Raw genomic sequence first — 14,790 nt, 5'->3', positions numbered from 1 at the left:
TTTCTTTCTTTCTTTCTTTCTTTTTTTTTTTTTTTTTTTGAGACAAGGTTTTTCTGTGTAGACTTTGCTGTCCTGGAACTCACTATGTAGACCAGGGTAGCCTTGAACTCACAAAGATACTCCTGCCTCTGCTGGAATTAAAGGAGTGTGCCACCATGGCCCTGGTTTGTTTGGTTTTTTTTATTTGTTTGTTTTTGTTTTTGTTTTGTTTTTTTAATGACGGGTCTCACTACGTTCTTTGGCTAGCCTGAAACTCACAAAGTAGGCTAGACTGGCCCTGCCTCAGGGAGGGGCCACTGTGCTCAGCAGTCTCCCCCGTTTTCACGGTGGGGTAATTACCCCGGGAATCTCCCAAGCTGTTAAAATTTGTGGGAGTTAAATTTACACCAGCAACAAACCTCTGGCCATGGTGAGTCTCCAGAAGACCAATACTTGAGGGACTAAGTGAATGGTGGACCTTGAAGCCTCAGCATGGACAACGCCCCATCCAGCTGGGCCCCTGGTAGTCCCATCTTTGCTAAAGCGCAGAAGGCATACACCATCGCCCCTGTTTCACACCACAGCTTCCGGCTGTCAGCCGAGCAGAACTGCTAAGAGACCGGTGCCATGAACAGACCCAGGAAAGATGGCTTGGGGACCTCAGACACAGATGGGTTGAAATGCCAGCCCCTGGGTGGCTGCGGCTCAGCCCGACCAGGGACAACGGTGGAAAGGCACCGACACGCAGAAGAGCTGGGTTCCCTGCGCTGCGCTCGCTTGGATGGGGCGCACCTACTTCTCAACAGCCGGGAACCTCAACGAGGCTGTCATGTGAAGCCACAGGAAGAGTTGGCTAGTCTTGGTGGACTAAGTGGCCTCGGGCTGTAAACAACCTGGAGGAGAACAGCAGCTGCTAGTTTTTGCACACACCGGTCAGTCGTTAGTAACGCCTGTATTTGCACACAGTGCTAACACGTGCACTGGGACCACTGAAGGCCTTGCCATCCCCCTAAGCCTTACTTATAAGGGGAAGGTTCTGCCATGTCCGTGGATCTGCAGCTTTGGTCCTTGACATCCCTCCCAGTGTCAAACAATGCACATAGGCTCAGGACTTCGTTCGCGCCTTACACGCTCACTCAAGACTTCCTCCACTCCCTGATCTGAGGAAAACAAACACCGGTTTTACCTAATGCCGCCCCAGTCTCTGTACTCAAGCATGCCGAAAGGGATTGTGGAGGCAGGGACTTGGGGCAGCCTTCACTCTGGCTTGTTGTAGTTGTTTCTGAGAGCCACACAGAAATACGAAGGAGGAATTTCAGATCCTGGCAACTGCAAAGTAAGTAAAGTAAACTTCTGCAATAACCTCCTCGCTCTTAGCCTCCAAGCTTCTGGACAGATTCTCCAACCGCAGCTGCCACAGACGGACAAACAAGAGATGTTTCCTGCCAGTTCCAAAACTTCGGGTTTCCTCACCTGGCCCCCATGGGTCTTTCGTGTTCTCTTCCCCTTCAAAGCTACTGCCACAGCGTGGATAAGACTAGGCGCTCTTCCTGTTGGGGAAAACGAGTTTCTCCACTGAAGAAGCGGGAAGCGTCTTTCTTTGGGAAGGTTCCCTAAACACTGGTGACCCAAAGAAGAGCTGGCTCACCGAGTCAGGCCAGGTTGCCTTTTTACACCCACCAAGATTCTGCACGGTTGGGATGGGGAAAGCAAAGCCGGGGGGGGGGGGGGGAGGCGGTGTTTCTTCTGCATTTGGGACTGTCCGTTGTCACCGGGCAGCAGGGCGACAATAGGCAGGAGAGTGTAAAGGGATTTTACAAAAGCTTTTCTTTCCTTTTCAGGTCTTTTTCTTCCCAGGGTCTTCCTAAGAGTGAGAAACGAGTGCACAGGTGAAGGCGACTTCGGGGCCGGCGTGCTTCCTGCTTCGCGGCTTTCGAGAGATGTTCCGTAAATGGTCTCACCGCTGTTCGCGAGCAGAGAAGCAGTCACGTTAAAGTCAAGGACCCGCTGGAGAGATGAACAGATAGCGAACGGTTTACATCCCTATGAGTGGGAGAAACACATCCAGGAAAGCATAAAAAAGTGAGAGACAAAAAAAAAAAAAAGCATAATGAAAAAGTCCGAGACAAAACCTCCCTTTAGCTACCGTAGGGCTTAAGGAGAGACAAGCAAACAGAATGGAGGTACTGGGCCTCATGGAGGTGCTGGGGATCGAACCCAGGGCCTCGTGCATGCTAAGCACGCGCTCTCCCACTGAGCTACACCCCCACAGATGGGGAAGTTTTTAGCCTACTTCATATTGTGGCAATCTAAAAGCTTCGTGTTCCGAAATCCTGATTCTGAACTTTTCAACTGGGCGCTCTAGACAGAGAAAGGGGTTCTGTGTGGAAGACCTCAGAATCTTTCCACCGTCGTCGTCTTCCGCAAGGCAGCGGATGCCAGCGCCCCTCCAGGGAAGATCCGAAAACAGAATCTTAAGTGGGTCTTCAGATTCTCCCTTCCTGCAGGTCTGCCCACGAAGCAGAAAGGACCCAAAAAGGAGTGCCAGGAATTCTTTAAAAGAGGAGCCTGTGTGTTGTGAGAAATGTAGACAGAGGTGGGAAGATAGGAAATCACCTGAAAATAGAGTTAAGTCTGGCACACTGAAGGCCCGATACTACCCGTGTTCCTGGAAGGAAAATCAAGCCCGAACCTCCTGACCGGTGCTCGGGCAGTGATTCAGTGCTCTAGCACCTGCCCGCAGATGGGGGTGAGGGGCCGAGGCCACAGGTATAATCTCTCACGGAAGAGAAATATCTGGATGTCGGTGTGACAATATACGAGGCATATATTCCGAAAAGCAAACGCTGTGCCCAACACTGGCGAAAGAAGTCTGGAGGAAATGGACGCACCACGCCTCCATTTAGCAAGATCTCACACGCAGAGATCTTCATGAACAGGGTTGATGAAATTCTCATCAAAGTCCCTCAAGAGTCCGGTGTGTGTGTTTCAATGATAGAGCTCTATAGGAGCACGTTCAAGGCCCAGGATCCTAACAGCCACTGTGTGCGTGTGTGTGTGTGTGATGTGCATGGGTATTTTGCCTGCATGCGTGTGTGTTCTTGGTGCCTACAGAGGCCAAAAGAGGGCATTGGACCTGGAACTGGAATTATACAAGGCTGCGAGTGTGGGTGCGGCGGGGCATTGGATCCGGGTTCTCTTGATGGCTGTTGTTTGGTTAGTTGCTTTGGGTTTGGGTTTGGTTGGTTGCTTTTTTGTTGTTTGCCACTAAGCCATCTGCCTAGCTCCACAACCTTTTTATTTTTTAATACCAGCAAGATATTTTGCAGATACAGACTAGACGGTGCTAAAATGTGTATAGAAAGTCATAATCATCCTAATAAATGTGTGTAGAATTAGAATAGCTGAAATTCTCCTAAACAATTTAATTCTCATGAGAATTAAACCTAAACGAATTATGGTTATGAACTTAAAACTTTTAGGGAAAACGGAAGGAAATCTCTCTTGTCTGGGGAGCAGGCAAAAGGTCCCTAAATGAAATCAAAGCATGATTCACTCTAGAAGGAGGGGGGGGAAGAAAGTAGGAGAAAAGGAAGTGGAGAAGAAAGAGGAAAAAAAGATGGAGGGGAACCTGTACTGCTTCTGGCATCTAAGGAGTAACTGAGGTTTCCTCAACAGCTACAAGGATCAGGGGGCAACACCTGAGTTCTTCTGGCAATACCTACTCACAGAAGGGCGTTAAGGACAGTAATCTCTCAGCTTCTTTGTCTCTAGTTGCTAGAGTCAGGACAAAAAGCTTTAGTGGAGGTGCCGGGGATCGAACCCGGGGCCTCATGCATGCAAAGCATGCGCTCTACCACTGAGCTACACCCCCTGCTCCTGAGTGGGCTGCTTTTTCATTCTTCCCAAGAAATGAATCCTGCTTTCCAGCTTTAGTCCATGAGTCAATATATTTCAGACAATCACAGGAAAAGACTTCAAATCTATGTTAGGTAACCACGAGGAGCTAGCATCTCCGACTGCGCGTGGAGTTCTGGATGCTCTTGATGCCTTCCAGAATTTCCTCACCTGAAACACAGCGACGGAAACTTCCCTTTTCCCCACTCAGGCGACTGTTTTTTTCCCCTCTTGCTCGTTCGGAGGAAAGAAGTGAGGCAAGATTGTATTTCCTAATCCAAGCTTCCAGGTTCATTAACCTAATTTAGGACACCTAGCTAAGAGTACTAAAGAGACGTTCACCAGTTTCTGGTGAAACCGTATTGTAGTTTTTGTCACCTTAACACGGGCATGCCTAGGGAGAAGGGGTCTGAATTGGGGAATTGCTTCCAACCAACTGGCATTTGGGCATGCGTGCGAGGCGGTTTCTTATTGCTCGTTGACACAGCTGGGCCAGGCCCCTGTGAGCAGCGTCTGGTCTGGGTTGCAGAGCCTGTACTGTATAGTAGCATCTTCAGTTCGCGACTGCCAACGCCCTCGCTTGAGCTTAGTGCCCCGCCTTCCCGACCCGGTCACCGTGTTTATCTCGGCAACAGAGGAACGAGCTAGGACAAACGGCCTCCGGGCAAAGTGTGGAACCAGCACAGCTACTGAGGATGGGATTAAAGGGAGAAAAACGCAACGGAGTGCTGAAAACACTGATTTGTTGAGTAAAACCAACAGGGACATCCCCACTGAAGGAAGTAAAAAGGCGGGGGGGGGGGAATTATAATACTTCTTAAGGTATGGTTGGTTGAGACCGTGCAGCAGCTTCGGGGTACCCTTGCGAAGATGTGACACCCGGAACTCAGGCAATTACTCAGTCTCTGCCCTGGAAGTTTTGAAAAATCAGTTACTGTAACTATCCCAGAGCAAATCGAAAACTACAAATTTAAATGCAGGAGAGTCAAGCAAATACTTTTGCTTCTGTGTGGTTTTAGAGCCCAAGTGTTTGTTCAGATAAAGTGTGTTCTTTGAACTACAGGAGAAGAGTAAAAAGAAAATCCGTTTGTAACACCAAATGGATTTGAAGTGTTACAAATAGTTCTAGAAGCTAGTAACTTTTTTCTTTGTCCAAAAATGGCTATTGGCTGGTGTTCATCACACCCGTCCCTTTAGAAACTGGCAAGCGTGAGTTTGGTGGCAGGTCACTGTGCAATTTTTATAATAAAAACAGGACACAATGAGTTGTAGCTTTGTTTTGTTTTGTTTGTTTGTTTGTTTTAAAGGAAGAATTAGTGAAGTGTCACACACAACTGGAAATCTGCATTTTCTTGTCTGTGTGTGTGTGTGTGTATGTGTGCAAAGGCAGGGGAAGTACCTTGGCTTCTAATCTTAGAGGTATGGCACTGTGAGATCACTATTTGCAGAAACATTTCATTGTATTGGATGACTCCTGGAAAGAACTGTCGGTTAAGTTCTTGGGAATTCACAGTAAGAAATGGTTTATTGAGGTTTCTTTTCTTCGTGAATCAAGAAAGTAAATGCCTTTCATTTCACATCCAGACTGTTCCATAATGCTTTTATCTTTCCTGAATACCAACACAGAAATATAATTTGAAAATTAAAAAAAAAGGCACAATACTGAAGAAATATCAATAAGAAAACTCAGGATATTCTTGGGACTGTTTGAAGCTCAATGATATTAAACAAATTTCCTTATTCCAGTAGCTTCTAGAGGCTAGAAACTCTTTCTGCACACTGGGATTTATTCAAAGTGCAAATGGTTCTTACCGAAAAACCTCCTTTGCAAATACCAAACCTGCCGTACACATTCACACTATGTAATTATTTTTCAGTGGATTTTTTTGGTTCATAATTCTTCTGGCAAAAACACCTCTTTTATATACATACACAATATCAAAGTAGAAATAAACTGTAAGTAAAAAAACTTATAGCACATTGGATTTCCTAATCTTTAACGTTAATCATATCCTAGGTTTAACATTTTAAATAAGTCATATGAGACATTTCATGAGATCTTGGTGGAACATGCCACCAAAAAAGTGGGATGAGCACGCATTACTTGGATTTGGATTTGCAAGATAGTAAAAGCTATAGTTATATAGTATATATACTTTCGGATATGAGATGCAAATGTTAAAAGCGTCATAGTTATCGATTAAGAGGCATAGTTATCAACCGACACCCTGGATTCAACCAGAGACCTTTAGATCATTATCGTCTTCCAGCTGCGCTATTTCAGCTACCTGGAGTCTTCTTTCTTAATCATCCTCTCAACATATTGAAACGTTCACGTGTAGGATCGGTGTATTTTTTGATGTATTATCTTTACGTCAGGTCCACCTACCATTCACGCCCTTAATGTCGGTCGGTTCTGCTGTAATTCGTGTCTGAGAATTAGGATCGCTTTTGCAGTTAAACCAGTAGGCTCCTTTCACAAGTGTTGGTGATAGAACCTAAGGTCTCACACAGCTAGGCAAGTGCTCTGGGCCTGGGCCTCACCCCCAGACTCCTCGTCTACCTTCCAGAGACATGGCAGGAAGAAGTGGAGGGGCTGCACATGGTACTCTGATGTACTTCTGTTTCCAAGAAACCCGGAGGTGGCAGACGCCCTTCGCTATTTTTTACCGTTTGACTTTTCCCTTTCATCTGCTCTAGTTGCGATGACGGTCACTCAGGGAGATGTAGAGCACTGGGGTTGAAACAAGAATGGTCGTTTGCATGAGCCCACGTGACCCACAACTTCACCAGAAAATGTCATGAAGCCCCTCCTTAAAACTTAGTCAGACTTCATCTGTCTTGCTAGTTGTGTATGTGGAGGGGGTGAGCATTTGGGAACACACGAGGAGGCATTTTCTTATGCAACTCAGGAACCTCTAGTTTGGCAGCTCCTGGGGGAGCCAGGGGCCATCCTCATGTCCTGGGGAGATGGTGGAATCAACTGGTTTTATTGGGTTTTATTTATTTATTTAGTGTGTGAAGATAGTCCACGTATCAACTAGATTACCAGAAATTCCTCGAGATAAGATTGTTCTGTGTTTTTGTTTTCTCCAAGGTGCATCAACACGGTGAGAATTGTTAATTTTTCACACAGTTCATAGCATTACTGAAATACTTGTCTAGAGGTGAAATAGCAAAATAAACCTCAGCTATCCACTTCTCCTGATAAACTAACCGTTGATCTCAGTAGCCAGAGCTCAGGGCTAGTATGGAGCGCAGCAGTGGAGTTCATTTAGCTTGAGGGGCCTGTGTTTAACAGAAGATTAGAATTAGTCACTCTTCCTCTACTCGGGAAACCACAGGCGTGGAAAGTGTGCTTCTGGTACATTCAGGGTCAGGGAGAAGACTGTAACTTCTTCAGTGCCAGTTTAAAAAAAAAAACTGGCAGACGAAAAGGCAGAATGTTCAATGACCTTTCCTGGGGAGACAAGCACAAACGTCTGTTTACTCCACGTAGGGCACTAACCACGGGCCAAAGAAAGGACTCCACCCAAGTCTAGCTTAGAGATCAGTGAGTCCTCCGAGGTTACATACAGGATTGTGGGTGAGGGGTTACTAGCTGGAGCACAGATGACTCTGAAAATCCCGTCCCAGCAAGGACTATGACTCAGGAAAGCTGCAAGCCCGAGCTCCCTACATTACCTGCAGGCAGCTTGGCCCAACAGGGACTGTTCACTCCCAGAAACCTGCTAAGTTTCAGCTTTCTGAGAGCTGTTAAGTTTTGTATGTCTGCAGTCTGATGAACCAACCCCATTCCTCTGGAACATTTCAATTCAGAGGAAACAGCTACAAACATGGAAAGGTGAGGCTCTATTTTCTTTGGTGTCCATGACATATAGTTCGTTGAGTTTCAGGGTGTCAGGTTATATAGCTCAGAATCTCCCACCTTGTCTGAATGTGAACTATAGGGCACTTCTTCCACAGAAAAGGGATAAACAACCTTTTAAAGATTAAGTATACTAATACATCAACAGAACAGGAAACCAGTGATTCCCTGTCAAGATAAAGCCTGGTTTCTGGACAACAGCTGAGCCCTTCAGAGCAACAAATCCCAAGGGTAAGACAGGTTCTGAGGATGAATGTCTTTTGGAACTTTTCTGCTTTGAGAACCTCCTGGTGACATCACAGGACAGGGTCTGATGTCATATCTGTTGAACCAGGGGCTTCCCAATTCCTGCTTCATCCTTCAGCCCGTATTTTCATTACAGTCGCAGAAGGTTTTAAATCAAAATGGGGACCTTTCACAGCTTAACAGTGCTAATACAAACATTCCTGAGCAACAAACACAGATTTTTATCCTATGTAAGAGCAGAATACAAAGACGCAAACGTTCAGATTCACATTTCAGGCTAGCACAATCTTTACTGCAAATTTTTCAAAATTTTTGTATTAAAAAAGAAAACAAATTTCACCTATCCAACTATGTACAGTGATTCAGAAATTATAAACATTTTAATAACACGAAGTGGGAAAACAAAGTCAAATACAAGAGCACAAAGGTTATTCAGAAATATGTATTTTCTATCTTCTTAATCTCTATATGAGCATTCAGACCTCTTAATCTTTATTTAATGTGCGAGAAATCAGCCTGGATCTCTAAAACGCGATTCTAGTTTTTTCTTTTCTTTTCTTGTCTTTTCTTTTCTTTTTTAATTTATTTTTATTTTTTTATTAATTACAGTTTATGCACTTTGTATCCCAGCTGTAGCCCCCTCCCTCATCCCCTCCCAAACCCACCCTTCCTCCTTCATTTCCTCCCATGCCCCTACCCCAATCCACTGATAGAGGAGGTCCTCCTCTCCTTCCTCTGACCCTAGCCTATCAGGTCTCACCAGGACTGGCTGCATTGTCTTCCTCTGTGGCCTGGCAAGGCTTCTCCTGATTTTGGGGGAGGTGATCAAAGAACTAGCCACTGATTCTAGTTTTTGTAGACTGCAAGTCCAGATGGGGATTTCTCACCAAGGACTGGACAGCGCCCTTCCCGTAGAGGGCGCCGCTGTCCTAGGTGAACGGATTCCTCGGATCATCTTACAACAAGCGGGAATGCTTAGGCCGAACTGCGGCTGAAGAACTTCGCGCTCGGACAGGCTGATGCTCATATTCGCCCGTAAAAACAGCTCCCTCAGCAGCCAAACTTTGGAGAAGCTGTGCCCTTCTCCTGCTACATTGTTCATCTTTTTCTTTCCTGGAAACGATGTAACCTTCAGAAGCTTGCATTTTCAGACTAGGAGAGCCGCCATTCTTGATTTTTACTCAGATTTTCCATCTCCTGGTTTTAATAGTACCGGCTTTAGGACGGTGGGCAGCTAAGCGGCAGTGAGGTCCGGGGGCATCAGTATTCTGTGAAATCGTTTGGCTTTCTGTTCAAGCAAGGAAAAGATTTACTCTTGAGAGGAAAAGCGAGTAAGCCACAATGGCTTGAAAACACTGGAGGTACCGGGGATTGAACCCGGGGCCTCGTGCATGCTAAGCACGCGCTCTACCACTGAGCTACACCCCCCGACACCGTCGGACCCTCGGGAATATATTCAAGACAGAATTCTGATTTTTGCTAGGTTTTAGCATTATCAAAAGCAGAGGCTTGAAGCCACACCTATTTTCATCAATTCTGAAACCTAAGCCGAAGCCCGGCATCTGCCCGACGTAGAGCAAAGCGCTCCCAGCTCTTGACCAACACGGTTTGCTGCGCTGGGTCCTGTGCGCGCGGAGCCACCTCCCCCAGCCCGGAAGGAGCCAGCATGAATGCGTTTCGGCTGTCCTTATTCTCCTTTTCCCTTTTCTTCTTTTAAATGGTTGCAGAACCCAGAACGATGGACCTCCTCTGTACTCCCAGCGCTTGGAAGACGGAGACAGGAGAATTGCTTCGAATTGCAAAACCCAGAGAGAGAGAGAGAGAGAGAGAGAGAGAGAGAGAGAGAGAGAGACTAAAGGTGTTTTTCAGATCCAAAGTTTGGACTCCAGATGATAAGTCAATGTGAACAAAGAATAGAATAAGCGGTCACAGGTGACATAAGCGTGGAAAAGTGGGCTATTTGGGGAAACGGAAGGAACCAAAGGGAATAGGACAATGGGGAAATGGGGTGTATTATATGAAAATGCCTCATTAATTTGTGTGCTAACATAAAAATTAATAATAGTAATATACAGTATAGTAATGTGTGTTTCTCTTAAATGAGGTAAATACAACTGTATTAAGATATGCGTGATTGACACTGTAACACAGAACTGAAATATGGGTATATTTGCTAATAACAGTATAATCGATATCACCAGGGCAAAGCAGTCCTGGGTTAAGGGAAGGTACCACGGCAATTAAGTAGGCCCATATAAATTTTTATTTTACAACTGATAAGTGTAACGTGTATCATATTAATAACACAAAAGCTGAATGCCGAGAGCTTTCCTATATATGACTGGAGTTAAATTTTATAAAGCATGGTGATCCCAATAAGTGAACTTGTTTACTGTAAACTGAAAGGCCATCTAAAAGAGAGCTTTAAAAGAAAAAACAAACAAACAAACAAAAAACAGTGAAGACATAATAATTGATGAAACATAAACGCTACATTGGAAGGTATTCACTTACTATTAAAAGAAGAGTTGAAGAATAAAATAGACATGAGAGCTGCAGAAAACCAAAAGGAAAAATGACGGCACAAACACAGCTATCCCAGTTAGGTTAAATATTAATAAATGAAACAACTCAACTGAAAGGGATAGACTTTTTGACTGGGTCTTAACACCATGCCCCAAGTGAGCGACACCAAAAAGATGGTTGAATTTAGAAGCCCTGAACCCACCTTCTCCCATGGAAGTGTGAGGTTAACAGCAATGTTAACAATACCCCTGAAAATTCTAGAAACTAGTTAACAGTTTTCTGCTGTCTCTTTCCAGGTTCATTGAGATGCTGTTGCTTCCCATGCTTCATATGTTTAGGTTATGGGTACTAAAAATTAGTAATAATAATAATAAGCTGGGTGGTGGAGGAGCATGCTTTGAATCACAGGACTCAGGAGGCAGAAGCAAGTGGATCGCCGAGTTCGAGGTCAGCCTGGTCTATGGAACAAGTTCCAAGACAGCCCAGGACCACACAGAGAAATCCCGTCTTGAAACACCAAGTAATAGTAATAATAAGACGATGATGATGTGACAAACAGAATAAATGTAACAATAGTAAAACATAGAAGACTATTGATAGTCAATCCATGGAGAGGATAGAAAGGACATAATTCCAGCATAACTCCAGCATAACAGTCAGACAGGGCTGCCTTAGCTGAGTTCTGCTGGCTGTTGTAAATACCTCTTCGATGGTTTATGGTACATTGCGCTTTTCTCTATCTGGTTCTTGGACTCATTCAAAATCAAAAGCATGAGGAGCCAGGTGTGGTGGTTCCTGCCTTTAATTTCAGCATTTGGGAGACAGAGGCAGGTGGATCTCTGTGAATTCCAAGCCAGCCTGGTCTGCAGAGTGAGTTCCAGGACAGCCAGGGCTACATAATAGTGAGAACCTGTCTCAAAACAAACAAAAATCCAACCAACCAACAACAAAATAATGTATTTTTCTGTCTTGAGTTTTCTATGAGACTCAACTGGGATCTATGTACACAGGTAATATTAATTTATTATTTATTCTATATGGACAGTTTGGATGTGGCTTTCTTTTATTAAGGTGGCATTTTATTAAGGTGGCTTATAGATCACCATTCTATAAGCCAAACAACAGCCATCTTCATAAAGACCAGCTGTGTCTGCTTATAAAGGGTCATTACAACTGGTCTTGTTGGTTATTGGTGTTCCTTTATAGAAGGAGGGCATAGGCAGGGTCGTTGGACCTTCACCTGGGCATCCAACCACTGCTCCCAGCCAAGGCTGTACAACTTTGCCCTACCTACATATGGCCTTGATCTTTTGGAGAGGAGAGAGAGTGTATAGGATGGAGAAGACTGCAGAAAACAGATCTATCTATACAACTTGTGGGAAGTCATCTATCATCTATACTGGGTGAAGACTTTCCAGTGTGGCTACTTTGGGGCCACCCATCCCTCACTCATGCCCTGGAAGTAAGCCCAGTAAATCCATTGATCTTCAAGATAACAGCCAAAGGCTTGCTTTCCTCCCTACATCTGGGTGTTACACAGCTCGAACTCCCAACACACTGTTGGAGTCTTCAATAAGCCCGCTGGAGGGGTACCCGGAATGCCACGCCAGATGACCCCATCCAATCTGTAAAAAGCCAGGTTGGCCATCACCCTAATGGTGTAATGGTAGTTAGGGTTATCTCTTTTGGTGTGGGGTAGGGAATGGGAAAAATAGAGAATAGAAATTAGTTAGGCAGTTTAGGGTTAAAAGACTGCAAAGAAAAGTAACCAGTTTCTTCCTTGGAAGAAAGTAAATAACATATATGCATGCTTACCACTCATCCTTGCCCCAGATCAGATATGCCAAAAGTGCTTTGGGGGCTCTGATGTCTGATCTGCTTCCTAAACACTTCCTAAGCACATTAAGCCATTCTTAATCCAGCCATCCTTAATCCATCACTTATCATAATAAACTTTCACTAGAGACTTGAAATAATCAGTGTACACTGGCTAAGGTATTTAACCTAGCAAGGACTCATATTTCTCAACTTTCTTCTCCTTCTATTAGCTAATGTCATCACACAGTGAGATGCAGTCACCATCTGTTTCTGGGGTAAAGATGGAGGGTCTTGGGGTACCTCTGTTGCAAAAGGAATTGCCTGATCCAGCTACTCGTACTTTGTTCTTGTGGGCCTTTGTGCAACACTGAGATTGCTCTTTGTATCTAACATGTGTATAACTTTTTAACACTCTGATTTGAGCATGACACCTTGCAAAGATCTGTACAGAAATAATCTATTATTGTATGTTGTGCATTGTTTGTGGGGACCACACATGAGCAAAAGGATGGTCAACTACTTCGGCCACCTCAACCAAAATGAATTGAGTGTATTGTCTACTTTTTTATTGTGATTTTTCAAACGACCAATTTCTCTTTTTTTTTTTTTTAAGTATGCATATATGTGCTTGTGTGAGCATGAAGGGGGGGGTCAGCCAGGGGCGACTGGTCCTCCCTGTAGTTGGAGCTGCAGGCGGTGTGAGCCAGCTTGGGTCCTCTGAAGAAGTGGTAGGTGTCTGTGAAAGTCTCTCAAGCTGTCAGCGTCTCAACCCTCCGCGACCGATTCCGTGTTTGTTTCTTTGTTTAACTGCTTCGTAAGGGCCCTCAAGAACCTCTCAAGTTCCAGTTTCCCCCAACTGTGGGTTTCTGTGGTTTGAAGTCAGCCTGATCTACATGGCAAATTCTCGGACAGCTTGGGCCTCGCAGCAAAACCCTGCCTTAAAATATATATATAGCCGGAGTTCGAGGCTAGTCTGGTCTACAGAGCAAGTTCCAAGGACATCTAGGGCTACACAGAGAAGCTCTGTCTCGGGAAACAAACAAAGCAGGAGGTGTACACGAACACCACAACCCAGGCACGGAGCGCACATCTTTGTCTAAGCTCCTAAGCAGCCCGGGGCTTCCTTCCCAGGCCAGCCTTCAGGGCCTGCGCAGGGCTCTGTTCCCACGCTCCCTCATCCGGACAGGTGGCACCGGAGTGGCTCCTTGCCAGCGCTGTGCATGAAGCTCGCAAGTGTGTGGTGAGGTGCTCACGCGTGTGTGTGCCCTTCCAAACGTGAGCCGGAAGCAGGAAGGGAGGGGAGGAAGGGGTGGGTGCTTTCTGAATCTCTTCAGGAGCTCCGGCTTTGAACAATCCGACCAAGTCCTACTTCAAGCCAGTAGGACCCAGAGGCTTGGTTAAAGTTATTTAACACAAACAAGAACTTTTATCTGGATCCACAACCAGCATTTATATATATATATATATATATGTACATATATATACATATATGTGTGTATGTATATATGTATGTATATGTATATGTATATATATATATATATTTTAATTTACTTGAGTGTATATAAACTACAAAAATGGAAAATGAATGACAGGAACGGGGCGGAGGACCAACGAAGGAGAGGTTGCCGTGGAAGGAGCGGGGAAAGGAGAAAGTTTTCAGTTTCCCCCTGTGGGTTGCGCTTTCTTGCCTCCCTCCAGTCTTCCCTATTTCTGGCCTGGCCGCAGTCTCTGTCCTCCGTTCTTTGGTATCAGGGCCTTTTGCCATGCTGTATTTTGGATTGAGACACCTCGATATAAAAATGCAGAACCAAGTCATCAGGCTTTCTCTCCCTTGTTCTCTCGGTTTCCGTTTGTGTGTACTGGAACTGTTAAAAGAAAATTGGGGGGAAAAAACGTACTGATATTATGCCACAGCCAGATCACACTGGTAGGTGTGGAGGTGCCGGGGATTGAACCCGGGGCCTCGTGCATGCTAAGCACGCGCTCTACCACTGAGCTACACCCCCTCGTGGCAGAACTTTTCTCAAAATATTCCTATGACTGAATCTTACCATTCCAGTCTGCAGGTGTCGTGCAATTTAGGATGTCTGTTGGACACCGTGTCTTGGACATTGTGTGGAGGACAAGTGAGCCAGAATCAAAGATAATAACGTAATCTGCAAAATATGGACCTCTGCCCGGGGACCTCCCGCGACCTGTCACCTGGGGCGAATAACAGGTGTCTAGCCAGGCCGCTCCAGGGAAAGGGCTGCTTGGTAAGCTCTGCGGCGACACGGTGGCAGACAGGCAGTGTGACGCCAGAAGGGTACGAGAACAAAGCGAGCCGGCAGGAGCGCATACTGCTGGGTTGGGCTGTGGACCGGTGTGCAGCTGCGTGTGGGCTCGTGTTGACCCTGGGCAGCAGCTGGGCGGCTCCAGCTCAGGGCTCCGAGGCCCTCACCCCCACCAACGAACGA

The 14,790-nt window shown here is 45.5% G+C and overlaps 4 non-coding genes across 4 annotated transcripts; all 4 read right to left on the bottom strand.

Moving 5' to 3' along the window:
* Positions 1-2,175: 2,175 nt before the first annotated feature.
* Positions 2,176-2,247, bottom strand: Trnaa-agc (transfer RNA alanine (anticodon AGC)). The gene has a single exon. It is a non-coding gene; the product is annotated as a tRNA-Ala (tRNA).
* Positions 2,248-3,781: 1,534 nt separating this feature from the next.
* Trnaa-ugc (transfer RNA alanine (anticodon UGC)) lies at positions 3,782-3,853 on the bottom strand. Its single transcript has one exon. It is a non-coding gene; the product is annotated as a tRNA-Ala (tRNA).
* A 5,493-nt stretch (positions 3,854-9,346) lies between these two features.
* On the bottom strand, positions 9,347-9,418 carry Trnaa-agc (transfer RNA alanine (anticodon AGC)). The gene has a single exon. It is a non-coding gene; the product is annotated as a tRNA-Ala (tRNA).
* A 4,850-nt stretch (positions 9,419-14,268) lies between these two features.
* Positions 14,269-14,340, bottom strand: Trnaa-agc (transfer RNA alanine (anticodon AGC)). Its single transcript has one exon. It is a non-coding gene; the product is annotated as a tRNA-Ala (tRNA).
* Positions 14,341-14,790: the final 450 nt, after the last annotated feature.

The sequence above is a fragment of the Meriones unguiculatus genome, chromosome 19 (assembly GCF_030254825.1).
Source record: "Meriones unguiculatus strain TT.TT164.6M chromosome 19, Bangor_MerUng_6.1, whole genome shotgun sequence".
NCBI classification, from domain to species: Eukaryota; Metazoa; Chordata; class Mammalia; order Rodentia; family Muridae; genus Meriones; species Meriones unguiculatus.
Note: the sequence above shows the minus strand (reverse complement) of the source record. Positions and strands in the feature narration are given on the sequence as shown.